The sequence below is a fragment of the Eptatretus burgeri genome, chromosome 4 (genome assembly GCF_056783735.1).
Source record: "Eptatretus burgeri isolate ZD-2024b chromosome 4, Ebu_testis_v1, whole genome shotgun sequence".
Taxonomy (NCBI): domain Eukaryota; kingdom Metazoa; phylum Chordata; class Myxini; order Myxiniformes; family Myxinidae; genus Eptatretus; species Eptatretus burgeri.
The window spans coordinates 89180573-89208181 of record NC_140964.1 but is presented as its reverse complement, the minus strand read 5'-3'; the positions used below and the strand labels follow the sequence as shown (position 1 = coordinate 89208181).

The 27609-nt window shown below is 40.1% G+C and overlaps 1 long non-coding RNA gene and 1 pseudogene across 2 annotated transcripts in view; both read right to left on the bottom strand.

Moving 5' to 3' along the window:
* Positions 1-1197: 1197 nt before the first annotated feature.
* On the bottom strand, positions 1198-5177 carry LOC147028637 (uncharacterized; annotated as a pseudogene).
* A 306-nt stretch (positions 5178-5483) lies between these two features.
* The window catches only part of LOC147028636 (uncharacterized), a 48112-nt gene continuing 25986 nt past the window's right edge, over positions 5484-27609 (bottom strand). For both annotated transcript variants that reach the window (XR_015057650.1, XR_015057651.1), the window contains 2 exons: positions 6230-6329; positions 5484-5921 (listed from right to left, as the gene is read on the bottom strand). This is a non-coding gene — a long non-coding RNA (uncharacterized LOC147028636). The remainder of the gene's footprint in view (positions 5922-6229; positions 6330-27609) is intronic.

Here is a 27609-nt window from a genome sequence, read left to right as displayed (position 1 = left end):
GAATGAAGCTGTGAGCTCTCTCGACAAGCTTTCGGCAAAACTTGCAAATACAAAATCATAGTTTTAGACAGATTGTCGCTCATTGAAGTATATTTTTCGATTCACCAAAGAAAGAATCCTTGTTTTGTGTTTGCATAGCGATACAGCATAGAAAATGCAACCAGGGATGGAAGGGGAAAAATGGAAAGAGCAAAGGGAGATGTAAAGAGGTCTTCCCCTACATAAAAAAATATGGGACAAAGAAGATTTCCCCTATGCATAAGCAATATGAGAACGGAGGTTTTCTCGATGTAAGCAAAAGGAGTCATGAGGGTGCTTGCCCTATTTAAGTAAGAAGACTTGAGGTGTTCCCCAATGTAAGGAAGTTTTCCCCTCCACAAAACGCCATAAGGAGGTTTCCCCAATGCAAGCAAAAAGAGACATAAGAAGGTTTCCCCGATTTAAGCAAAAGGAGATGTAAGGAGGTTTTCACCTACGTATGGAAAGGAGACATAAGTAAGTCTTCCTCAACATGTAGAAAGGACACACAAGGAGGTTTTCCTCCTCCACACATAAAAGGGGATGGAAGTGGCCTCCCATATGTAAACAAAAGGAGACATAAGGCTTCCCCAACATAAACAAAAGTAAATGTAAGTAGGATTTTCTCAAAAAGGAGACTTAGGGAGGTTTCCCCTCTGGAAGTCCAGAAGTGGCCATAAATGCTAATATTATTTTCTTTCATATTCTGACTCTCCCTCCATCCAGTTGATCCCACATTAAGGTGGGAATAATTGGGGTCCTTAAGAATGTACAGTAAGTAGTCAGGGGTGGATCCAGGAACTTCAAGACGGGGAGGGGGAGTCGGGGTTTGGCGGTCCTTCCCCAGGAAATTTTTGAGAAATTGATAGTCAGAAACGGCATTTCCTGCTTTCTTGGAAGTTTTCTGTAGTTCGTTGCATTCTTCCCTGGCCCAACAGTTCAGCAATTTGCGATGACTAATGGGCCAAAGTGGCAAACGTTCCCAGCCGATCCTTAGTTAAAAAAAAGGCCTGTGCACACCTGCAATGTGAAATGATGGTGTTGATTGTATGCCAGGCGAAGCCCGGCACCGCCATGCACTGAGGTTGCCAAGCGTAGGGCAAGGGTCTCCCCACAAAAGTGATCAGATAGGACGGTGGAATGTGAATTATTTTATTACTCATAAATTATGTCATTTTGGAAATGATGGCACTTGTGTTTCCGAATGAAAATGTCACACATCATGTGGGGATATGGGGAAGTCATGGTGTATGTTCATAAGGGACAGAGATGCCATCCGACTTTCAGCCATGGAATCTCTTTGGTAAGTCTTCAGGCATCGCAGGAAAGAACATGAGTGTTCAGCCTTACAGGAGCCTACAGGGAGGCTGCATCCAATATGGAGAAGGACTTTGATCGTTGGAAATTCGTCTCCATATTAAACCATACAAAAACAATCCTGCATGGCAACCCTGTTGTGCCTCATCTGTGTATATTTTACAAGCCAATTTACACACGTCATACCTAGTTACTATACGTTTTCTACAAAGAAAAACAAGTTCTTGACCTTTGTCCTATGTTGACATTTTGGTCGATGTTGACCTCAAAAACAATTGGCTGGTTGAATTCAGTGACCTGAAATATAAATCCTCTTCAAATTTCAAGTTAATCGAATGAAAATTGAGGATTTTAGAAATCTCACCTAAGTTGTTGACCTTTGGCCTATGTTGACCTTTTGACCTCAAAAACAATAGGCTTCTTCGTTATGACAAACTCTACCACATGGTGCAGTTTCATGAAGATCGGTTGATAATTGTGACCTGTAGACAATAAACGGACAAACAGACAGACAGAATACCAAAATCGACTAACCAATATACTTGAAAAAATCTTCCATTTTGCAAGTAATAAAAACAACGGTTGCATCAAATTCAGATTTATAATGTGGCACTTTTGGGTTTCATTAGATTTAAAATTTTAACAAAGTCGTGTCCCTTTGTTTTGCTAATTTTAGTAATGGATCCTCACTCTTGATACAGATTATAGTGGGGCAGATAACAGCAATTTTTGAGAGGAATCGTGCAAATGATGATACAAGCATCAAATTTGGCACATTTGTTCTCCAGGGGATTCTAATCAAATCTGCCTGATTGGCCATTTGACAATCCAAGATGGCGGCCATTTCTCAAGATGGCCGCCAAGTTTGCCTCCCGAAGTTAACTTTTTGCTTAGAAGTATTTGTAGTTGTCCGATTTGCATGATCTAAGTGTGGATCCCTATGTTTTCAAGCCTGCTGGAGTGGATTTTCCTGTTTTTAAAGCCCCCTGACACACACTTTTACTGATTTTGCACCACTTTAATGATTGTCATATGAAGCTAAGGCCTTTCTGCAACCGGGCCCTGGCTAGTAAATGTTCAAAGTTATGCATACCATGCGAATGTTCCTCCAGCTGCTACTGTCCACATATGCAGCTGCAGAGTGCTGTGCAGGGGAGCCCTGACTGAAAGCACTTGCATCTCCGGTTGCAACCTTTCTTACAGGAACACTTGGTCAGTTCCTGACAGCTGGCTGCAATAGGGGGTAGTGTTGTCCAACATATCTGCCACGTCTCTCCTTTCTGTATCCATCCACATTCAGCGGGACTGCTCGTGTCTGGACTGGAGATGGTTGTCTGGCCCCAGATGATCCCAGCCTGATAGGCCGCACGCTTTGCATGTTCTCTGAGGGCTGCCTGTGTTGGTGGAATTGAGTTGTATGGCCTCTGCTTGCGGGCAAAGAGATCCATGGATGTGCCATGGAAGGATGTTTGAGCTGTAGTCGCAGTCGGATTATGATCTATGTTGCCCACTGCTGCAGTTGTGAACAACTGCTTTCTCAACACTGGGGGACAGATGACTCCATCTTCCACATACCATGCAACAACTGCTTCTCCTAACTGGGCTGAGACTTCTAGGACTCTGTCGTATGATATGCTGAGCCCATTCTCATGGAGCATTTCAATGAGTTGTCTCTTCCTCGTCTTGGCAAACACATACAGGCCAACGGAGACTGCAAAAGGTGTCTCACGGTCCTTGGAATGCCTGTGGACATCCGTTCCTTCCTTGTACTTGGCAAAGCAGTTGTGCTGCAGGAGCTGTGATATAGAAAGGTCAGATTTCGATGCTCCATGCTGGAGTTGGGACTTGATGTCTGCGCCATGTTTGACCATGCATACAAATTGCAGAAGTGATGGTGGTACAGCCTGTTCTAGGTCTGTGTCGTGAAACGTGCTGCTGAAATGCAACTTTTGATGGAGCATGTCTCGTCTTATTATCCCAGCAGCTTTCGCTAGATGGATCGCTTCACCGTACTTCGATGCTTGTGTGAGGATTGAGCCTATATCATTCTCAAAAGCCAGCAGAACATCTCGTCCTTGGTGATGAGCTTGCAGCTTGGGGATGTGAAAAAGCAGCTGGTCCTTAAGTCGAGTAGGATGAACATCAGGCGATTCAACACCAAGCTGCTCCAGCCTCTACTTGTAAAGCATGGTCATATCAGCAAGCCTGAAAATGGGTGGATCTGTACTATCACTGGCAGTTTTCATCTCACTAATGTAGGTGACCAGTTCGGAGAAAGCAATTGGATATGCTTCCTTCCAGTGCTCCTGTGCTTTCTCTTGCTCCTGCGCCTTCAGGTAGTCTTGTTCTCGGTTATACAATGCTAACCAAGCAGGCAGGGTGATATTTCAGTTCTTATGCTATGACATCTCCTACACTCAGTTTGGCAAGGAGTTTTCTATCACTGAGTGTTTTTGCACATTTGTTTATTCTCTTATTCATTTTAATTGTCATTGCTTTTCTAAGCTCACCCCCTTGGGTTTCGCAAAGAAAACATTCTTGTTTTTTTTTCAAAGAAAACAAAGAAAATTCTTCTTGGACCTTTCGTGGGATCTTACTTCTACTGCCCTCATCACTAGCACCTGCAGGGATTGATCTTTTCTCAGCTCTGTGTAACTTTGTGTTGTTAAATAGAAGCCTGCAACTCTCATGATATCGTGCTTTGTTTTGTCTCAAGGTTTCCTCTATCCCACCACCTTCGTCAAGTCTTGCAGGGTCGAGCTTGATTGGTAGTGCATTGAGTGAGTGAAACAGAGGAATATTCCTTGCCAAGTTCACATACCCATCATCTCCTCTTTTGGCAGGATTGGCCTGGGGGAACTTTAGATCTTCTTTCTTAACCTCCTGACAGAGGCAACACTTGGTCCAGACAGTGTTCCATGATTTACCAGTAGAACTCGCGTCCATGGCCAGTATGACGTTGAGGGTCGAGGTTTATCCTTTTACCACCCTGTACATGTATAATGGACACTTTCCTGTATTGGATACAACGAGGTTTATGCATCTGCCCTACACCTTGTCCAATCGTTCATCCAGTGTCATAAGTCCCGTGTGATCTGTACACCATCCAGATAACTAAAACCCCATTATCCTTGGCTCGGCTCTCCAGCGCTGGCATGTCCTGTTGATTCAGGTGCGGCTGCCTAACTGATCCGGGGTTGATTTGGCAACATTTAGGACACCAGTAAGTTGTTGCAGTATGATGCCAACAATGATGCCAACATACAATTCCTACTTAGATGACACTGAACCCCATGCTGAGTTTCACAGCAGTGATGTCACCAATGTGCCTTGGTAGTGCCCAACAATCACTCCTTCAAGAAATTCTTCCTTGGCGATGAACTGGAAATGTTGATTAAAGGACTGGTAAGTGGCCTGGATTCAATCAGCACATCTGTTTCATCAACTTCGTGCACTTTGAAAATTTGGAGCTAGATGTACTCCATCACATGCAGAGACCTTCTGTGTGCTACCCTCATCTAGTTTAGCCCGCGTGCCAACGCGGTTTACCAGGGCGTGGCCGATGCTGTGCACTAGCAATTTCTTGGAGCCATCGATGAGAGTTGGGCCAGTGATGAGGCCCAGTGCCAGTAGTCCATCCAGGGGATGTGGCTGACTGCTGAAACAAAGGTACTACCTCTAACACTACACGCCAACACCCCATGCATAAGTCGCGACTACTACATACATGTTAAGTCATGCAAACGTATGAAAATCATAAACAAATGTGCAAAATCAGAAAAAGTGTGTCAGGGGGCTTTAAAAACAGGAAAATCCACTCCAGCAGGCTTGAAAACATAGGAATCCACACTTAGATCATGCAAATCAGACAACTACAAATACTTCTAAGCAAAAAGTAAACTTCGGGAGGCTAACTTGGCGGCCATCTTGAAAAATGGCCGCCATCTTGCATTTTCAAATGGCCAATCAGGCAGATTTGATCAGAAAGCCCTGCAGAACAGAAATGCCAAATTTGATGCTTGTATCATAATTTGCACGATTTTTCTACTATCTACTATGCTAATGAGTGTCCTTGGTTCCAAGAAATGTCACATGGAGTTTTCATGTTTGAGTAACAAAATTAGGCAAGAGTAAAAAATGATTGTGTTTTTATTATTTATTTAAAAATCAATATATTTTACTTTCACTTGAAGCACGGTGTAAAATGGAGAGCGATGTGTTGGTTTCCTGCTCGCTTCCGTGTTTGTGCGTGGCGTCACATCAGAGGAAAATCTTGCGCTGGAGCGGAATCTCTCGGAAATAACATGATTATCAGAAACACACGATGCCACGATTCTAGTATGGTCTGTTGCACTGACAGACGAAAAGAAGTTGGTAATCTTCCTCTTTTTTCGGACCTTCTATGACACACTTGTTTTGTCTTCAAGCAAAGTCAGTGAAACGATGATAAAATCGATACGATTGATCCCTATGGAGACATTGACCAAGTTCGTAGGCTCTCAGCACTTCCCGTCGAGCGTGTCAGTGGACTCGTCCACCCGATAGTGTAGAGCTCCTGATAGTACTTGGAGCTTACTCAATACAACCTGACACACAGTGGACACACACGCATCAAGGCTGACAACAACGTGGTGGGCCCTGCATCGATTGAGGCATTGTATATGCTGGCAAAATGTAAGTAAGAGCTGTCTGTATCTCTCCATAAGTTAGAGATAAAAATTAGGGTGAAAATATCAGTTTGTGTAAAAGTGAAACCAAATCATATGCAAAGTCCGAAGGGGGAGGGGGAGTGCACAACCCCAGCACCCCCCCCCACACCCCACTCTGGATCCGCCCTTGGTAGTAGTCTCAGTCGTAGCAGTAGTGTAGTAGTGCTTTTGTTGGAAAGGCTTACCTTTAGAGGTTTGCACTCAGGGTGCAGGAAAGCTCAGGCAGACATAAGTTTCCTGTTAATGTCACTCAGCTTTCTCATCTCTGCAAGTCCGTGGTTGGAACTGCAATAGATAAGGGAGAGCATTTTAAAGAGAACAGCACTACCAAGACAGATAAGGAGTGAAGGAGAAAAAAAAAACAATATTTTTTGAAATGTTTACTCATGTACAGTATTTACATAAATTATTTACAATGAAGTATTAAAAAATAATGATAATCAGACAAGTAAAAGTAAAGAGCCTTGTGGGGAAATACTACAAAATGCATTATTTATTGTCCAAACTTATTTAAAATTCCCGATAGTTCTGGAATATTGTGCCACCTTAAACTCCGTAGTGATTCATGAATGTAATAACGTTCTCAGGCATGCAAAACTATACTGCAATACATTGCTTCCAATCTTTGCCTTTGTAGTTTTATACATTTCAAGTATTGCACAGGCCAAAATAAAGTTTAACCAGTTGATCCTGTGATCGACTCGTTTTCTTCACCGGGTGACTGAAAATAAGGTGTGTTGGGGAAAAATTAAGCCAAAAACGTAAGAGCAGGTTTTTCACCAGCAAAAAAATTGGTTGAAGACTTGGGCACTGCAGGTATATGTGAAAGATTGCTTCTGTGGGCAAGTAGAAACAACATCCATGGGGGAAATTTGTGAAATGTTGAAGCAGAACACCAGTACTTAGTGTCCCATTAAGCAATCTCCAACTCAGGTCCCCCACCACTCTTGGTTTTGGGTAGAGATAAAGAGATTCCAAACTTGGATGGGTCAGCAATGGAGGCAAAGGAACTTCACGTCAGGGAGTTTCCATCCGATTTGCGAACTCAACAAAATGGAGTGAGTGGATTACTCATGCATATATTTATTTCGTTGTTGATTCACTGAAGGACATCTCAGCTATGCCAGGGGCCTTGCTCATATTATGTGCAGGTGGTGCTTGGAAGGGATTGCGTCCACACAGCTTCATCATAAAAGCCACGGAAGTAGGGGTGGGGGGGGGGGTGAACTTGCAAAGCTTCCCCACATTCACAAGGATTCTCCAGGTAAGCTAGACAATCAGGAGGAAATGAGTTTTTAACCTCTTTGAGTATCCTAAAGGGAACTCTGATCGACTGCAGGTCTATCTTTGGTGTGAGTTTCTCATGTGAGAGAACTCCATTCTTCCCATCCTTTAGGAGAATTCCCACTGTGGATATACCTTTACCCAAGAGCTTTCCACTTATAGTGAGGGAAGCTAGCATTGGGGCTTGTGGAAGTGGGTTCAAGAAAAGAGGTTCTTCCAGCAGGTCTTTCCCTAGATGAGGTCCATTTGCTCTGGTCATATATCAATTGCACACCAGGCATTCAGCATTTCCTGATGGAAAGAAGGCAATGGGTCACTGGTGAAGTTTTGGGAGGTGATAGTGAATGTTTGCCTTTTATACCCTAGCCTAGATCAAGCACTTTACTGAAAAAGTGTGATGCCAGCATGCACCATTGTGGTATTGGGTTCGTTTAAAAAGTATCGCTGAATGGTCTATAGCCTGAAGGTGTAAAAGTGGCTACCAAGGCAGGGAAAACCCTATCCACCTTCATCAAGAGGCATGCTCAGAATTTTGAGGGATACCCAATGCTTCCCATTCCAAAAACAGTCCAATGACTTCCTTTGCATTTTATCTAGAAACTCATCTGGAATACTTATGCAAGAAAGGTTGAACAACAGCTTTGGAAGAACAAATTGTTTCAGTAAAAGAGCTCTTCCATATAACGACAGCATTTTTAATAGTCCACTCCAGTCTCTCAGCTTAACCTGTATTTTTTTTCCTCTAAAGTGCTCCAGTTGTGCATTGATGAGCATTTACGAGAAATGGACAAATAGACCCCAAATAACGAAGTTCATTGTGACTCCATGTCAATTGCTGAAACAGCGTAGGGAAGTAGATGATAAATGGGGTTTCTGGGACTCCCATTTAAATGAATGGGGAAAAAGGGAAAAACTTTCTGACTCAAGCCCCAAAAGCCCAAAATAGGAGACTGATTTTCTCCCCACCAATCCCCTTCCCTCCCATACAAGGAAATGTAAAATTGAGACAGATTTTCTCTCCACCTATCCCCTTCCCTCCCATACAAGCAAATGTAAAATTGAGACTGATTTTCTCCCCACCTATCCCCTTCCCTCCCATACAAGCAAATGTAAAATTGAGACTGATTTTATCCCCACCTATCCCCTTCCTTCCCATACAAGCAAATGTAAAATTCAGACTATGAAAGATTGAGACTTACTGATTAAAGCACTTCTCCCCCCAACATAATCACAGTCCTTTTATATTTTCATTCCACTCAAAGAGCGAACCAACGAATATTTGTTCATGTTCTACTTTAGGGAATAGCTTAATTTTCTTATAACATTCATTTCCATCGAGTATATTCACTTTATCTCTTCAAGTAAGAAAGAAAGGGCTATCCCTCCTTCAGTTTTGTAAAATGGGGAAGTGCTTTTAAGAGCACAGTCGTGCTGTGAAAATGAGGAAGTATTCTGTGCCAATGTCTCTCATAGTTATATCTTAAATCATCAGAACACAAACAGAACAAAGTTTAGCTAAAAACAGCTTTTAAACGTAGGTTTTATCAAAATCATTCAAAGCAAGCTGTTTCATTTTCGTGTTAAAATGAGTCAGCCTCGAGTCAGCCAAAGCTGCCTCGCCCGAACCAAGCCAAAAAAAAAATCCGAAATCATTTCCTATGTGGGACACACCCTGAAAAACCAATTGTTGTGCAATCTCCCATTACGTCATCAACAGGAGGCTATTTATTGCTTCGTATGCTCCGGCTTCATATGTTTTATTTCGAATATGGAGCATTCAGATTATTACTACAACCTTGCAGATCAATCGTTTTCACAAGATGAGAGTTGAGATCCTTGAGCCCATTCATTATTTATTGTTTTATACAGAATTAAATCACTATACAACCAATAATTATTGCATGTCTTTTTCTAACAGTTGTCCCCAATAAGAACATCGTTGTTAACAGATCTTGAAAATAAGTTATTTGAATTACACGACAAGTGGATAAAAATGAATGACTTCCTTGAAGACATTCATTTGGTTTGAAAAGAATTGAATGGCATTTTTTCTTGGCTGGCAAGAAATTCTCTCACGTCCTGGAACCTTGAATGAGTCGAGTCAAAGGTGAGAAATTATCCGTGTGTGTGTATGTCTTTGACTCATTATTATTTTCTTATTTTATTTTTCAGTTTAAGCACCTGTCTGGATGAACCAAACACACAACTTAATCTTCTGGAGGAATCTGACATGACACGATCTTCTGGAGGTAAATGTTATATTTATTATTTTATTAATATCACAATATAATCATCTTTATATACCCTCATTGTTCTTCACTCTTTGTTTTGAACAGAATATGTTGATCGAGTTTCAAAACCAAAACAAACCATCAGAATGCTGTGAAAAAAGATTTTGTTCAATGTGATTACTTTTGTTTAATTATAAATGCTTTCCGTATAATTATCTGATTTTGAATTACAAAAAAAGAATAAAGAAGATGTAAAGGGGGGAGGGTTGGGGGAGGGTTGGGGTTGGGGGGGGGTAGTTGCGCTCCCCCGACGACCCACCACCCCCTCATCCCTCTTCCCTCCCCGTGTGTGTGTGTGGAAGGGTGGGGGATGGGATGAGGAGGGTGGTGGGTCAAAGGTGGGGGCGCACAGGTGGGTGGGGCTTGTGTGGGTGGAGCTTGTGTGGGTGGGTGGGGCTTATGTGGGTGGGGCTTGTGTGGGTGGGTGGGGCTTGTGTGGATGTGGCTTGTGTGGGTGGGTGGGGCTTATGTGGGGGGGTGGGGCTTGTGTGGGTCGATGCGGCTTGTGTGGGTGGGGGGGCCTTGCGTGGGTGGGTGGGCCTTGCGTAGGTGGGTGGGCCTTGCGTGGGTGGGGCTTGTGTGGGTGGAGAATTTTTTTTAAATTAAATAAACATGTTGTGTGTGGGAACTAATAAACTAATCACTAATTATGTGGATATGATGGAGGTGGATGTGGCTTATGTGGGTGGGGTTTGCGTGGATGTGGCTTATGTGAGTGGGGCTTGTGTGGATGTGGCTTTTGTGAGTGGGGCTTGTGTGGATGTGGCTTTTGTGAGTGGGGTTTGCGTGGATGTGGCTTATGTGGGTGGGGCTTGTGTGGATGTGGCTTGTGTGGACGGAGTAAAAAAGGGGCAGAGTCCAAATTTTTTTTTTTCAATTTACCTTTGTCTTTTGTAATTCCTGTGAATAAAATGAACCTAAAATCTCTTCCCTCTTTAAATCACATAATTTGTAAGTCCAAGGAACTGTACCGATGACATCAACAATTTAAAAAAGTTCATTTGTCCATCGCTTGGTGTAACCTTTTTCAAAATGAGATTTCCACCTGGATATTCTTACTATATCACCAACTTTGAACTTAGGCTTTCTGACATAAATCTCTTTTTCATATTCTAATTTTGTAAATGTTTCTGATGGCTTAGTTTTCATTGAGGTGTGAATCGTGTCTTTGTACTTATCTACAATGTTCTGAATTAAAGATAACCATTGTTGAGAACCAAGTTGAGTGAATTTTTTACATAGTCTCTCTTTTAAAGTGTGATTAAAACGCTCAATAACAACCACTTTTCCTTCATTAAAGATGCTGTATAATGGAATGTTGTTATTTTCAAGAAAATTCATAAATGTTTTGTTGTAGAACTCTGTACCCTCATCAGTCCACAATTTTGAGGTTTTCTCTTACTTTTATTGAATATCTGTTGGAAAGCTAACATAAGAGTATTACCTGTGTTGCTTTTCAAAGGAACAACCTACGCATATCTACTCCTCAAATCAATAACGGTTAAAGCATACTTGTACCCCTTATCATTATTGAGTTCGATTAAATCAGCGGACCAGATATAATCAACTTCCTTGGAATAAACCTTCCTTCTATGAAAATTTGTGATTATTGTTTTACGTAATTAATCAGCTAATTGCTCTTAAATCTTAATGACATCATTAGAGCCGATAAGTTTTTTGAATTTCCAAGCCCAAGTTTCAATTTAGCACTGATCATCTTCTTCACGATGAACCAATCAACTTTTTCTCTCAAGGTTGGATTTTGTATCAGAGACAAATTATATAACATTTCTCTATCGGCTTGGTGTTTTTCGATTTTTTCATTTTCGTCCCAAGGTCAAAAACTTAGAAAATTGCGAATTTTGACATAAAAAAATCACACGACCACCCAAACTTTGAGAGCTGGGATGACAATATTTTTTATGCATAATACTGAGGTCATTCCCCACCTAAAGTCTTGAAACCATTTTGCTCTATCTCGAAGACCTTGCCCGTGGTGTCCCCTTCAAGTTTGTTTTTACGCTGGTTTCATCAAAGTATGGATAATCCGAGGAGTGCAAAATGTCATATAGCCTATATGACGTTATATTGTTCCTGGAATGCATGTTCCAGAGGAAGTTTTGCACCAAAGGTCATAATCCTTGACCTTTGACCTTTAAAGGCCACAAAGATCAAATTTTCAAAGTTGTGGGAATCGAACCAGGTTTTCGACCCTCTTCGACGAACTACCTCCAATAAGCTATAGCACGTATCCTGTTTCCTTATTTTATTGTCCACAACATTGTTTTGTGACCTTTAAAGGTTATGCAAAGGTCAAATTTTGAAAGTTGTTGAACGCAACCGGGTTTTCGACATTTTGCAGCTAATAACCTGTCACCTGTACCAAATCATGTTGATCATTTTTATAACTTGGTCAAAAATTATGACTGTCTCATCCTTGACGTCTAAAACAATCTACGTCATCAAATACCGCTCGTGAACCATTGTCGTCTTCAGACTTGTAGTTAATTTTACACCTGCTTGTGCGATAGAAGTAAGCATATCGCCAACTAACAATCTCACTTTATCAGACAGACTTTCAAGTTTTTCAGCAAAATCTACAATTACACCACTTCCACTAATTTGTTTCTCCAACTATTTGTTGTCTTTCCAATTCTTTTTGAGCCTTCCTTTCGTTAAGTGGAGTTAAGTTAAGTTAAGTTAAGTTAAGTTCGGAGTTAAGCCTTCCTTTCGTTGGCAGTTTTCACCGCTGCTGAAATACCATCCGTCAATGCTCCAGCCGCACTTAAACCAGCAAATAAAGGATTAGAAATGGGAGAAATCCTCCACTCGTCTCTCTTATTGAATATTTCTTCAACATTGGTTTTGACATTTTAATTTTAAGTGAGCCAGTATCGTTCAAGATTTTCACCTGTTCTCTTGTGAGCACAACAGCAATTCTTACTGCTCCTTTTCTCTGAATTGTATTAATGTTAATCATACAAGGCTTTTGATTTTGAATACAAGATGATAGTTTATGAAGATTGATTTGATTAACATATACCCCAGTTGGCACTTTACTACTCATTTACTTATCAAAAAAATTATGTGAGACTAATCATAACACCATTATCTGTATTAATCTGCAATTCTGTTTCTTCCAAAAGCAAACAATATGTATCAACTTCTTCACTCTCTTCTCTTTCAATGTATGGGGAAGTATCCACTCGATTAGACTTTATAGTTTACTTTTGAGCACTCAGGTCAATCATAGAGATTGTATACAGACTTTTAAATGCTGTCATATCCAAAATGGGTTCTGTATTTCCATTGCTTTCACACACTTTTTGGTAAGACTTGTGAAGTTCAGCATAATCATTTTTCTCCCAATTAATTTCCAATCTATCTCGTGGATAAAATGTTCCATCGAGAGAAACGCGAAGTTGTTTCACCTCAGCATTATCACTCAATGCATTATTCTTATCAGTAGCAGTATCACCATCTGGTTGTTTTTTTTAAAGGAGCCACAGATATCGTGGCTTTCCTTTCAGAACACCAAAATTCCATGTGTAAGTGGTTTGGTTCAGTTTAACATGTTGGCATCTTCTTTTAAGGTATGATACATTGAGTGGTTTCTTTGAGTTAAGTCTTCAATTCAACATCTCTTCTGTTTTAAGATTAGGAGTATATTCACTAATATACCAACTAATTTTATCAATTAGAAATTTATTCTGATCAGCAAAAGCATTAGCCACACAAAAAACCAATCTATTTTCATAATCATTCCTTTGCAGTTGAAATCTAATTTTAAGACCATACAGAACTTTATCATGATCACAAAATCCAAATATACCTTTAAGAGGAACTGCCACAGTAAAACTATTACCTGCTTTCGTATCATCATTGTACATTATTTTCCTTTGACTATATCCAGGGTCTGTGTTTGTTCCCGTTGCCATATCAGGAATAAAACCTTCGACAGATCCCTTTCCCATTCTATCACTAAATGAATATCGTGTAAATTTCATCATTTCAGATGTAGCAGAGACATAATCAACCGCTTCAACGTCTTGTGTTCCAATGTACAAACGAACACTATCAAACATTTTCCAGAAGAAATCATTTACGACTTTAGCGTTTGTGTTATTCTCAGCCTTAGTGAATGTAAATTTACACAACAAGAAACTTTCGGATGGATTCAAATAAGTTTGTTGATTATTTATTTCAAAACTTTTTGTTCCATTTGCATTCCAGTCTGTTCCAGTTATTGCATTTACCTTGAAGTAGTCTTTTTTAGTGGAGTTTGAGATGACAATGGTATCATCCAAATCATAGATACTATCAATTGCCTCCATACTTATATTTATTTCGGAAAAAAGATGTGAAAACTTTTGAAACCCGGACCCAAGTATTTGAATTATGTTCTGTCATTCTTGGGGAGACAACCGAGTTTTGCCTTTGTTAATTTATTTTATTGCTTGCAATTTATGAGATTCCTTTTGGGCGTCTTTTATACTCTTTATAGCACCCGCTACATTTTCCAAAGCAGAAACAGTTGAACCAATTCGGTCTTTTTGTTTAAGAATAGTTGAACCCATACCCATTAGAGTATCAATTATCCCATCTCCTTTTTTTGTAAATCGATGTCCGACACCCCTTTGTCTCTTAAGTTTATAGTATCCTCGAGCAAGATACATACCTTCACCCTTGTAGTATGGGAAAAGGAACATCCCATCCCCTGTAATTATTTTATATAATCGTATATCACATCGTATTATATCACATTTTATATAATCGTATTATATCGTTTCCTCACAATAACCATCGTATATATTTTCTTGGAAAACTTCATATATGTAAATTCTGATGGATATAATTTCTCCATTAAAAGAAATCATGCGATTATCTTAGGCGGTTATCTGAAAATTTACTCTGCATATGGTATCCTAAAATTTACTCTCCAGGTCTTATTGCTCCAGTTGTTGTTGATACAATACAAACTACATGGTGCTTTTTACGCAAATTCACAATATTCTCATTTGTACTATACAGGAACCTTGATTTATGAAAGTTTTTTCCAGAAGCAGATTTACCCCCAAGATTTATAATAATAGTTGTCATTTATATATGTAATTGTTTATAAAATAAAAAATATATCTTTTAATAACTCATCTTGTTTCACAACAATATATTAATATTTTTCAGTTGTCTGCTTCATATAATCCCCAAATTCCTTTTTACTACAAAATGTAGAACAATTGTCTTTCCAAGAAGTGTTTATATCTTTTGAATTTAACTTGAATAAAATGAAATTATGAGCATTGTTTCTTATTGAGCGACGAGGGAGTTGAAAGAATGATTGACTAAGATAAATACAATTACAAGAAGAATGTCTCCCTCTTGTGCAGTAGCTGTCCATTACCGTTTGGTTTCTCTCATTAACACAATCATCAAAGATAACGAGGTTCTTTTTTGGTTTATCTAAATCTTGGGGAGAAGGTATATCATTCGTATTATCACGAAGAATACAAGTTATCGGTTTTGATTTCTTTTTTTTGTATCACATTTTGTTTCTTCTCTGTGTATCACAAAATAGTTATTATATTGTTCCGAATTTGGAATTCATTTGCACACAACATACAGGTTCGCTTAGTCAGCTATGTCAATAAGTGCATCTTCCCGAGATAGCTCACCTTCCATTGTTTAAATGTTTTGAAATTGATTAGATGCGCTGCAGATCGATTTAATAGTTAGGGAGCGAACAATGGAGACGTCCCTCCCCCTCTTCTGCGAAGAGGAAGAAGAACCCTGCGGTGACGTCAACAACTCCCTCCCACCCGTGGTTGAGCGGGGGGTGGATCACGAGGGCATGAGTCACGCCAGGTGCGGGGGAGGGGTGCAAAGGATAAAGAGGACATCTTTTCTTTGTTCGCGTGGGAGTCCCGTGGTAGGGCTGAGTTCGTGGGCTGAGTTCGTGAAAGTCCCGTGTAAAGAGTTCGTGGGAGTCCCGTGGCAGAGTTCGTGAAGAGTCCCGTTCTGAGTCCCATGTGCAGAGTTCGTGTGCTGAGTCCCGTGGGAGGAGTAAGTTTTTTTGCTTCGGAGAGAGCAGTCGTTCAGCCGTCGGGTCCTGCTTGGCTTGCTTGGCTTGCTTGGCTTGAGGCCTTCGGAAGCTTTTTGTTTCAGCTGGCCCAGTGAGCTTCGGCTGCTGCTTTGTATTGGAAGGAACTTGAGCCGGTTGTTCGGCTCGAGCTGCGAGTGGAGGCTTCTTCCTCTTCTTCCTCTTCCTCTTGGTTCGCGGAGCTTTTCGTTTTCCATTTTGTTTCCCGGCTTGGTGCGACGCATCGGCCTCTTCTTGGAGTTGGATCCTCGGGGAAGCGACGATCGACAGGAAGGATCAGTGCCTCGTCTCACCGGCATGTGTTGAGAAGCGCGGGAGGATTCGCAGGAGTTTGGGAAGGATCGCGGCGATTAGATCCAGCTCGCTCTCGCTGGAGCCTGGGTCCGGACAAGTTGAAGACCACACGAGGTGGAAAGGTTCGAGTCAAGCTCTGAGTTTCAGCTCACCTGTCCTCCGAGCTGGAGCTCGTGATGAAAGACATCAGCCACCATTTCTTGTGTGTGTGTGTATGTGTGCATACGTGTGTCCGTGGGCCTGTCTAATAAGTAGGAACTGCTGTTAAGTGTAAATGACTGTACATAATAAGAAGACGGTTGTAGTTCTTTTGTCGTGCTTTTGTTACTTATTTAATTGCGTACGTGTTTTGCCTTATTTAATTGCATACGTGTTTCATTATAATAAATGTCCTTGTGTGAATGTAAACCTGCTCGTTGCGTCCATTCCCTCATTGACTGAACATTTCGTGTGTTGGGAGTTAGAAAGCCATTGGTTTGCCGTAATAGGGGGACATTTGGACCGACGGTTCTCGGTGATTACGCCGCTCGGAATCACGCACGGGACAGGCTCGCCTCGGCGGTTTGTTCCGTACGAGTTCCGTCGAGGGTGGAATACCCCGGTAGTTGGATCACGTGGGTATTTAGGTACATTGAAGATTGGCAATCGACCCTACCCCACGTGTTCTGCCGATTGGCGCATTTCGGTTCTTGTACAAGGACCGGTCGACTCGGAGTTATCCGGGCGGCGATCTATATTCCGGGCGATCGGTCGGGCCGACTCGACTTGCAGCTCCGTTCAGATTGGTCGGTTGGCGGACGACCCCCCCCCCCCCCCCGGCCTGTAACAATATCTTCAATGTTGTCATCTTTTTGTTTGTTTTGAAGTTTAAACAAACTAATTATATCTTCTTTTTGAAGGCCAGCATTAAAACCTTGTGAGAGTCGTTGATACTCAGGTTGAAAACTCGACTTTGTGAAAATTATTAAATTATCATAATCCAAAACTTTGGGAGTAAGGAGCATCTTTAAAAGTAAGCAGGTTTTTCCACACCGCTTGAACCAACTATGAGATCTCAATGAATTTGGAAGATTTTTATGGTTGTTAAATTTTATCTTATTTTCCTAAATGGGGAAAATATCATTCATTTATATATTTGGAAAACAGGTTATTTAATTTTTTTTGTTGGCTTTTTTGGAAACTCTGTTTTATCCGAAGTTCAGGTTTAATTTCAAGATAATGCATTATTTTATTTATACAATATCTTGTGTTGATATTTCCCTGAAAATGACAATCGTTAATCAGAGAAATCATCAATCCACGAAACATGGTCATCATTTGTTCAGTCTCTTCTCTTGAAAGAAAAGGTGTATTATCACAGTCATACTTTACATTCATTTCTCGAATCAATCTTGTAAAGTAATTCATTTTTGGTGTAAATCTCAAAGAATTATATTCCTTTTTATATTTTTTATTATCATTAATTAGAAGATAATCACAGAACATACATTGTTTATCGGCTTTTGACTATGTTTATTCCCCGTCTTTCACACGCAGGACAATTCTCAAATTTGTCACGTGGAGAATCAGGAAATTCAAGAGGCTCAAAAATCTAGTAAACTATTCATATTAATCAAGTAAAACTTTACTTCAAATAAAATTCATCTTCGGTATCATCTTTGTACAGTACTTTCATTGGTGCTTTCAAAACCATCGATAAAACTACTTTCATAACTATCATTTGAACACAAACTCTCGGTATCATAACTGTCTTCTGTTCCAACAGAGATACTATCATCACTCTCATAATCTTCAAAATCTTCAGTTGAATAATGACGCATATTTAATTCGTAGAAAAAAAACATGACCATCGATATCTATATACTTTTTTTCATTAACATATTCAACTACTAAACTTTTTATATTAACGGTAATTTTAAAATGATCCTTAACTACGACTGAACGAAATGTCATTTCACCTGATATATTAACATCCTTTATTTCATCAGGATTTACATCTTTAGGGTTGTTGAAAAAAGTACAAATTTATCCTTGCATATTACAGATGGTCTTATCTTTTCTCTCTAAAGTTTCATCCATAAGGTTTTTCTTTTTTGATACTTTTTCTTGTTTCTATGCTTTTCCTAGTTTTGAATATATTGCCAGAAGGAGAGGAGAAACTTTTGTTTGAGCTACTTTAATTGATGTTCTTCCAGATATACTAAAAGCCCTTCCACTGAAGGAAATTGAAGAACTCATATTATTCACCATAATTGTTTTTATCCAATAGTTGTTATACTTATCTTTATTCAATTGTACAACCTCGACATATTTCTCAGTATCTTTGACAAATGAAGAGAATGAATGAAACTTGTCTTTTGTGTCTTGATGCATTGTATTTATGAAGTGAAAAAAGTTGGAGATAAAATGGTTTTAAGTACAGATTCACCTATAAATTGAACAACATTTTCATCAAGAAAATTTTATTTTAAGCAAAGTTTTGTTATAGAAATATGGTGAATACAACGTACTGCGATGTTTGTAATCATGAATATAAATGTTATAAAAAACACCTTCAAACCAACAAACACACATTCAATCTTTTTGGACAAATATCTCCACTTGACCAAGAAATAAAACATTGTGATAGATGTGATAATGATATTCTTAATTTTTTTTATAATAAACACCTTCAATCACGCAAACACAAGAGCAATGAAGAAAGGGAGGGTGCCACTAAATTCTCCATTGAAAACACTGATGGGGCATTTCAAGGACATATAAAAATAAGATTGTTTCGCTTTCAAGACCCTGGACCATCTTCAATCATGGAAGCTGTTGATGTGGTAAAACAAAGTATTGGTTCACGAGTCAGTAAGTGACCACTATGTTCGTTATGGTGTGTGTCTGTCTGTCCCGAGCATAGCTCCGTGGGTTTTGATCCGATCTTGATAAAATTAGGGTGCGAGGTTTGTATCATGATCTAGTTGTGTTTTTCAGAGAATGGGCATGCTGCGCCCATTATGGGCGGAGCCACGCCTCAAAAACATGTGTTTTTAGGGGATAGCCGGTTTCAAGTTACATCTTCTCCGAGGGGGTTTGTCGAATCTGACAGGGGTTTCGGTGTTTGGTTAGCCCAATGGCACCTGCATAGCCCCACAGAGCTCGATTTTTCATTTTCATCCCAAGGTCAAGGTCACATGGTCACAAGGTCACAAACTTAGAAAATGTCAAAAAAAATCAATAAATTGGGCATCGAGCTCCGAGGGTTTTCAACTGTTTCGAATGAAAGTTGGTATGCAAGTAGTGCTCTTCGAGTACTACAACTTTCATCATTTACGTCTTTCCTTATTCCCACCAGTTTGCCCGTGGCGTCCCCTCGAATGTCAAAAAATAAAAAAGGCGAACCGTGTACATTGCTCGTGAACCATCGCCGTCTCCAGACTTGTTGAACCTATAATTAAAAATACATTAAGTGAAATGAAAACTTTAAAGTTTTATATGGGAGTAAAATTGAATATGGTAAGAGAAGGCAATGAAACTACTCCCGATATGAGAACAAATCCTCACTTTATCTCATCATTTCAAGATTTTGTAAGATGTGACGTTTACGATGAACTCCAGAGACAAAAACAAGATGTTGATAACACTGTAGTAGGTGGTGGATTTGCTATTACAAAAATAATCTTTTTAGATGTACACATATTAAAATCAGATCCTCTTCAAGCTTCTTCTTATCTTGATTTACCAAAAGAGATAAAACTTAAGAAAGCGGTTGTTAATATTCAAAACAAAGATAATAAATGTTTTCTATGGTCTGTTCTTGCTCACTTACATCCTCCACAATAGAAACCTGAAAGGGTTGAACATTATAAGAAATATGAGAATACATTAAATGTTAAAGATTTAAGGTTTCCAATGTCATTGAAAGATATTCCTAAATTTTAGAAAATGAATAATCTATCTGTTATACAGACCTGAACACAGATAATTGACATATGGATTAACGGATACAAACAAAGTTCAGATATTAAAAATTTCAAACAATGATAAAAATGATGAAACACACATTGACCTTCTCTACTTTACTTCAAAGAAAATTCACATTATGCTTTCATCAAAAATTTATCAAGATTAACCAAATCACAACTATACAAGAGAAAATGTAAAACGTATCCTTTTAAGAAATGTCTCAACTCCATTCATGCAAAAGAACGATTAAATCAACTTTTGAAATATTGCAGTAATCATAAATCAACCGTAATCAATTTACCAAAAGCAGGTTCAAACATATCATTCAAAGATTTTCACAGATCTATAAAACATCCGTTTGTGATATATGCTGCTTTTGAAAGTATCCTTGAAAAGATAGATACTGTTTTTCCAAATCCAAATAAATCATACACAAATAAATATCAAAAACATACTCCTTGTGGTTTCTGTTATTATATCAAATCATCTATTGGTGATGAATACAATAAGTTAGAACTTTATAGAGGAGAAGATGCCTCAGAGGAGTTTGTAAGACGATTGGAAAAAGACTGTATAAGACGAAGAAAAATAATGGTTAAAACCTATAAACCAATGCAATTAACAAAGGCAAAGAAAAAGGAATTTAGAAAGAACAGTATCTGTCATATTTGTGAGGATAAAATTGAGGGAGAGGTTAAAGTTAGGTATCATTGTCATCTTACTGGAAAATAGAGGTCCAGCTCATTCCCGTTGTTATCTTAATTACAAGTCCCCAAACTTTATTCCTGTCTTTCTTCACAACAACGCTCACTATGACACACATCTATTTATCAATGAACTTTCAAAGACATCTGGAGATATTTCTGCCATTCCTAACACAGATCAAAAATACATTTCATTGACAAAAACAATTCATACATCCCCCATAACCCATATCAGATTTCTTGACACATACAAGTTTATGGCAAGTCCATTATCTGACTTAGCATCAAATATTAAAAACTTCCCGAATCTTAAATCACATTTGTCAAATCAAGAAGAGATTGATCTCTTATCGCAAAAGGGAATATATCCGTATGACTACATGGATTCATTTGAGAAGTTTAAAGAAACACAACTTCCTTCAAGGGAAAGTTTATTTCGCAAGTTGAATAAAACTAATATTTCCAATGGAGATTATACACAAGCTAAAAAGGTTTGGGAGAAGTTTAATAGAAAGAATCTTGGAGAATATCATGATTTGTATCTTAAAAAATAGACCAAGTTTTGAGCGAGCGGAGGTGTTTTTAGAGAACTTTTGTGCTATTATATTCATGTGTAAAAAGAGAGTATTGAAATGGATAAACCTATTTATATAGGAACATCAATTCTTGACTTGTCAAAATCATTAATATATGACTATTCCTATAATAATTTAAAATCAAAGTATAAGGATAATGTGTCATTGTTATATATGGATACAGATAGTTTTATATTAGAAATTAAGACAAGTGATGTATATGAGGATATGATTGATAATATTGATATATATGATACAAGTAATTTTTAGTCAGGTGATGTGTTGTTTTCATCAAAGAATAAAAAGGTTATTGGTAAGTTTAAAGATGAATTGGGTAGGAAGGTCTTAAGTGAATTTATAGGATTGAGATCAAAGTCTTATGCTTTTACGTATATTGATAATAATAACATTGAAAGGTGTGATAAGAAGCTAAAGGGAATAAAGAAAAATATAATCAAGGAAACAATAAACTTTAAACATTGTTACAACTGTTTAACCTTTAAGAAGGAAGATTTCAGAAAAATGAATAGAATCAGAAGTTATAAACATCAATGATATACAGAAGAGATAAATAAAAAAGCATTAGGAGCTTTTGATGATCAAAGATATATTTTAGAGAATGGAATCAATCGTCTCCCTTATGATTATAAGTATGTGTTAAGGTATTGGGTTGGGAATTTTAACAGGCTATCACCATCTTTTTACTGATTTATAAATGATAGAACCAAGCAATAACCAAACCAAAGAGTGGAGATGTAACCAGCCTTGGTATTTAAATGGAAAACATAAATAATGTGAGAAATATCAAATAAGTCTTATTGAAGAAATAACCAGAGTAAAAGTAGATAAAACAAATAAGCAGATAATTTAATTACAAATAAGTTGGAGGATGTAAAGAAAAAATTTAATATCCTTGAATGGACTGAAAGCTTTGATGGTTAACAATTGAACAATGGAAAAACAATTTACTACAATCTCAAAATGATATGTGGCTCAGGAGGTGGTCAAATAAGAGCATTAAGAGAAGTTTATCATTTCATTTTTGCTCAACAAAGACACCTATACCAAGAACCAAGTTTCAACTTATTCTTTGTGAATATACTCGATGGAAATGAATGTTATAAGAAAATTAAGTTATTCCCTAAAGTAGAACATGGGCAAATATTCGTTGATTCGCTTTGAGTGGAATGAAAATATAAAAGGGAAGAAGTGCTTTAATCAGTAAGTCTCAATCTTTCATAGTCTCAATTTTTCATTTGCTTGTATGGGAGGGAAGGAGATCGGTGGGGAGAAAATCAGTCTCCTATTTTGGGCTTTTGGGGCTTGAGTCAGAAAGTTTTTCCCTTTCCCCCCATTCATTTGAATGGGAGTCCCAGAAACCCCATTTATCATCTACTTAGGGAGTTCTTCAACCTGCATGGGTCCAACCAGGGGTCAAGCACTCTTCCTCCAATTTATTTTAGCAGATGATGCTGCTGAGTAGATTTGTTGATAGTCATAAACTGTTTGCATGTCTCTTGCACTTCCTGCAAACACGAGAACATAATCTGCATAAGCAGAAAGAATGATGGGAATTTTCCTGCACGCACCAGAGAAAAGGAAAGGCTCAATACACAGGGAATAGAGCTGGCCAGTCAGGGGATATTGTTGCCTTTTTCCATTCTCAAAAGGAAAAGGTGCAATCAAGGAACCATTAACTTTAATGAGGCACTTTGCAGAAGTGTAGTGTCCAAAGGATGCCTGCGTATCTCCTCCCTAACCCGAAGGATAACAAGGTCTCAAAGAGGTCGTCATGGTTCACTCGGTCAATTGCTTTCTCCTGATCCAGAGAAAGGAAGCCAGTTTGAGTTTTAGTCATGTCCACAAAGTGTATCAAGTCCCTGACCAGAGAAATGTTGTCATATATTGTTCTGCCAGGGATAGCATACGACTGGTCAGGGAACACTAATTTTGGCAACACAGGTCCCAGACAATTTGACAACATTTTTGACGTTATTTTCTAGTCCACGCATAGCAGAGACACTTGGGTGATAATTTCTCATGTCTCTCAAGGTTCCCTCCTTAGGAATCAAAGCCAAATTTGCTCGAAGCCAAGACTGTAGCATTCATCCATCAATTCCAGGGGACTTATCTAGTGACAGATTTTGCAGAGCATTTGTCAATTCACCCAGAGACAAAAGAGCCTCTAGTTGTTCTTGATCCTCTGGGGTAGCCACAAGGAGGCTATTCCACAAAGTACTGCAAGCATTCACGTCCACACTTTTCCCCGAGTACAGCTGAGCATAAAAAGCTTTAATTTGTTCTGGAACACTTCTGCAATTATTGAGTAAAGAGACATCATCTGCCAGTCCATTGCATATGGTTTTCCATCAACTTTTGCACTTTTCCAAAGCTTTAAGGTAGCTCAGGGAAGAAATATTCCTCTTTGAAAAGTAACTGTAACCGTGAGCGCACATACGGTCCTCGGGCCTTCATACTGCTGCACACTTTTAGGGTGTTCTTTTCTTCATAAGAATGTAATTCAGCAGGAGTGAGTGTTGTCAGGTTTCGCTCAAGATGCAACAGCTCCTCTTCTAGCCTCCTGATCTCTATCTGAAGTGTTTTACTCATTCTATATGACTATTCCTGGCACAACAATTTCAACCGTACCTTTCCCACATCCCACCAGAGTCCAAGCAAGCAGAAATTTCCTTTTCTTTTCCTCCAAGCTTGCCAAAAATTAGGAAATACTGAAAGAAAAGCTTCTTCCTGAACTAAGGTATGTCGAAGTGCCAGAGACCCACACTGCACCTTGTTTCAGCAAGAGAAAGATTTATCCAGGACAGATTTTGATCTGTGACATGCGCAAATTTGATTCCACAGTCACTGACATTCGTGCACCAACGGTGAGACAGATAGATGCTGTCCAGTCGAGATTGTGAGATATGGCCGCTCCTGATACTAGTGCATGTAAATGTTGAATCAGTGGAGTGCTGTACACACCAAATGACTCTCAGGTTTAATTACGTTATCATATCTTGTAACACTTTAGCAGAAGGACCATGTGGCTCTTGGCCCACTTGATCAAGGGATTGAGGGATTGAGACTCCATGACAATTGAATTTATGGATGCTGTCTGTCAAAACAATGCTGTCATGGACTTTTCTGGGCATCAAGGGGAAGGTTCCCCTTTGTAGCTATCTGGATTGACAATCCCATCTACCTTTGGCTGTTCAGGTTGCTGAGAAGCAGACATATCTTTTAAGTAAGAAGGAAGTGGAGTAGGCTTCTCTCAACTGATCCTTTGTCTTACAAACATAAGGACCATTTGTCCTGCCTTCAAATGGAATAACAAAGGATCCCTCCAATTCAGTGCCCTTATTCAGTTCAATGGAAACTTGTCTTTTTAAGGATAAGGAAGGGCAGGCTCACATCATCCTAGAGGCACAGTGGAACAATGTCAGATCAATGTCAGAGATCTTGACATTCCCAAACGATGCACTGCAGCTTGATCTCTCCAACATGCTCCCCAGAATCCATTCCATACAAGTGCTGAAAAGTATGGGGAAGGTACACACCTCTGACGAATTCCAGTAACAACTGGAAATAAGTCAGAAATGGTATCACCACATCTCACAGCACTCTCAGCACTCTCAATTCATGTAGCAGCTCACCAGATGAGGGTATTGGGGCAAAACCTTCGGGACCCCCAATCTTTGATGATGTTCAGTTCCTCAATACTGACCACAGGCTTGTTGTAGCTACTCTGAAGTTTCAGCTTAAATCCAGGAGAATGGTACCATTCCAGCCAAGGGTGGGTATTGGCAAGCTCAAGGATGACAGGATAGCTGAGGAGTTTGCAAACAGGCTGAGTGGAGATTTGGGGGGTCTGGGTGCTTTAGGGGATCCTGAAGAGTTGAGGAGTGCCTTCAAGACTATCATCCTTGATGTTGCTGGTGGATGTCTTGGAACTCACCAGAGGGTGTAGAACAATATTGCCTCTCAAGGGACACTAGATACCATTGACCAGTCACAGAGCCAGGCTGAATGGCAGAGCTGAGATGTTCAGAGAGTTGAGGCAAAAACTGTACATGCGCTGAGGGTGGACAAGGAGGCCTATGTGCAAGGAATCTATGAGGGGGTACAGCATCACCTGTGGTCAAGTGTTTTTCATCCTGCTTACAGGGGAAATCGCACATTGCCTTCTTCCAAGCCCGTCCCTCGGTGTACTGCAGTTCGAGCGGAGGGTGGTGGGCTCTTAACAGTGGAGTCCGAAGTGAAGGCCCGCTGGGCCGGTTACTTTGAACAGCTGTACCAGGCTGATCCACCAGCTGTTGAGTTGGATGTCAGGGGTGTTACAATCCCTATTGCTGACCCTCCAATCAACCGTGATCAACCTTCCTTTGTGGATGCGGTGAACCGGGTGAAATGGGGAAAGCTCATGGGATCTGTGGCATCCATGCTCATCTTCTCAAGGCTGGTGGCAATGCTGTACTCATGTCGTTGCATGCAGTTCTGTGCTCTGCCTGGAACACAGGCATCATCCCAACTGACTGGAAGAGGGGCCTTGTTGTCCCTCTCTGGAAAGGGAAGGGCGATCGCCAGGACTGCAACAACTACGGAGGGGTGATGCTGCTCTCAGCGCCAGGCAAGGTCTTTGCTTGGATAATTCCTGATCGGGTTTACCAACATCTACTTGAGCACCAGTGCCCACAGCAGTCAGGCTTTACACCAAATAAGTCAATGATTGACAGTAGTCTTGCACTTCAGGTCCTCATTAAATGTGCATCGGTCTGGGGCTGCCATCTCGAGGATTCTTGGTCTTTGTGGGGTGCCACTAATACTGATCAATCTGATGTCTGAACTATACTCTGTTACTGAGAGTGCTGTGAGGTGTGGTGATACCATCTCTGACTTATTTCCAGTTGTTAATGGAGTTCGTCAGGGGTGTGTGCTGGCCCCCACACTTTTCAGCGCTTGTATGGACTGCATTCTGGGAAGGATGACAGAGAGATCAAGCTGCAGTGCATCATTTGGGAATGTCAAGATATCTGACCTTGATTTCACAGATGATGTAGTCATCTTTGCGGAGACTCTAGATATCTTTTTGGGGGCCCCCCCAAGGTGCTGAATTAGGAGTCAGAGCTGCTGGGATTATGGGGTTTCCTGGGTCAAAACAAAGATCCAGGTTTTCAATGACATCTTGATGCTGCTATCCTGTCTGTACCTGTTTGTGGCAAGGATGTTGAGGTCGTGGAGAAATTGACTTCCCTTGGCAGTGATATTCATGTCTCTGCTGGCTGTGAGCAAGAGGTCAATAGATGTCTGGGTCAGGCCTGGGGAGTCATAGATTCACTGGATCATGGGGTGGGGCACTGTCGGTACCTGTGCAGGAGAATGACAGTCTGAATCTTCAGGTCCTTGGTGCTTCCAGTCTTGCTCTACAGATGTGTGACTTGGACTCTGACTAGGGATCTGAGATGGAGATTTCATTCCTTTGGTGCTCGGTCTCTTTGGAGAATCCTTGGCTATTGCTGGTCAGACATTATGTCAAACAAGCAGTTGCTGAGAGAGACTCAAATGAGATTGGTGACCTGAATAGTCCGTGAGCATCAGCTGCGGCTGTATGGCCATGTGGCCCATTTTCCTGACGCTGACCCTGCTCACCAGATTTTCTCAGCGAGGGATCCTTGTGAGTGGAGGAGGCCAATGGGCCAACCACATGCCTCGTGTTTGCAGCAGGTTAATCAGCATCTCAAGGAGATGGGGATGGGCCAGGCATCTGCCTGGGGGATGGCCGGCCGGAAAGCCCCTGGAGTAGCTGTGGAATGTGAACACAGCGACGCGCTGCTCCGGCGCATGCTCCCATACCTGACCTGATTCCCCCCTGCCCCGTAGACTATCCTCAGACTTGGAATTTTTTAATGGCACAAACAAACTTTGATACATCATGGATGATGAAGGTTGTGGTCAAGTTTCATCGAAATTGTGTGTAGTTTCAGAGAAAAAAGCAAATGCATGTTTTGGGGGGCAACCCCCTTAGACCACTTTTGGGCCTGACTTTTTTATGCCATGAACAAAATTTGGCACATACACAGTGATGAACATTGTGGTAAAGTTTCATCGAAATCCAATGTGTAGTTTCAGAGAAGTTGAAAGGATTTGTGGATGGACGAACGGATGATGTGCCATCCCATCAGCTCCCCTGACTACTAGCTTCCAGGTGAGCTAATAATAATAATAATGCTTTGCTATAATTCATGGACTGGTGTGTGTTTGTTTGTTTGTTTGTTACTTGCAAAATCGAAGATTTTTCAAGTATACCAGCAGAGTACTCGCTCCATGGGCGATCTTGATCCAAGCATGCAACACGTTATTTTTACGTATACC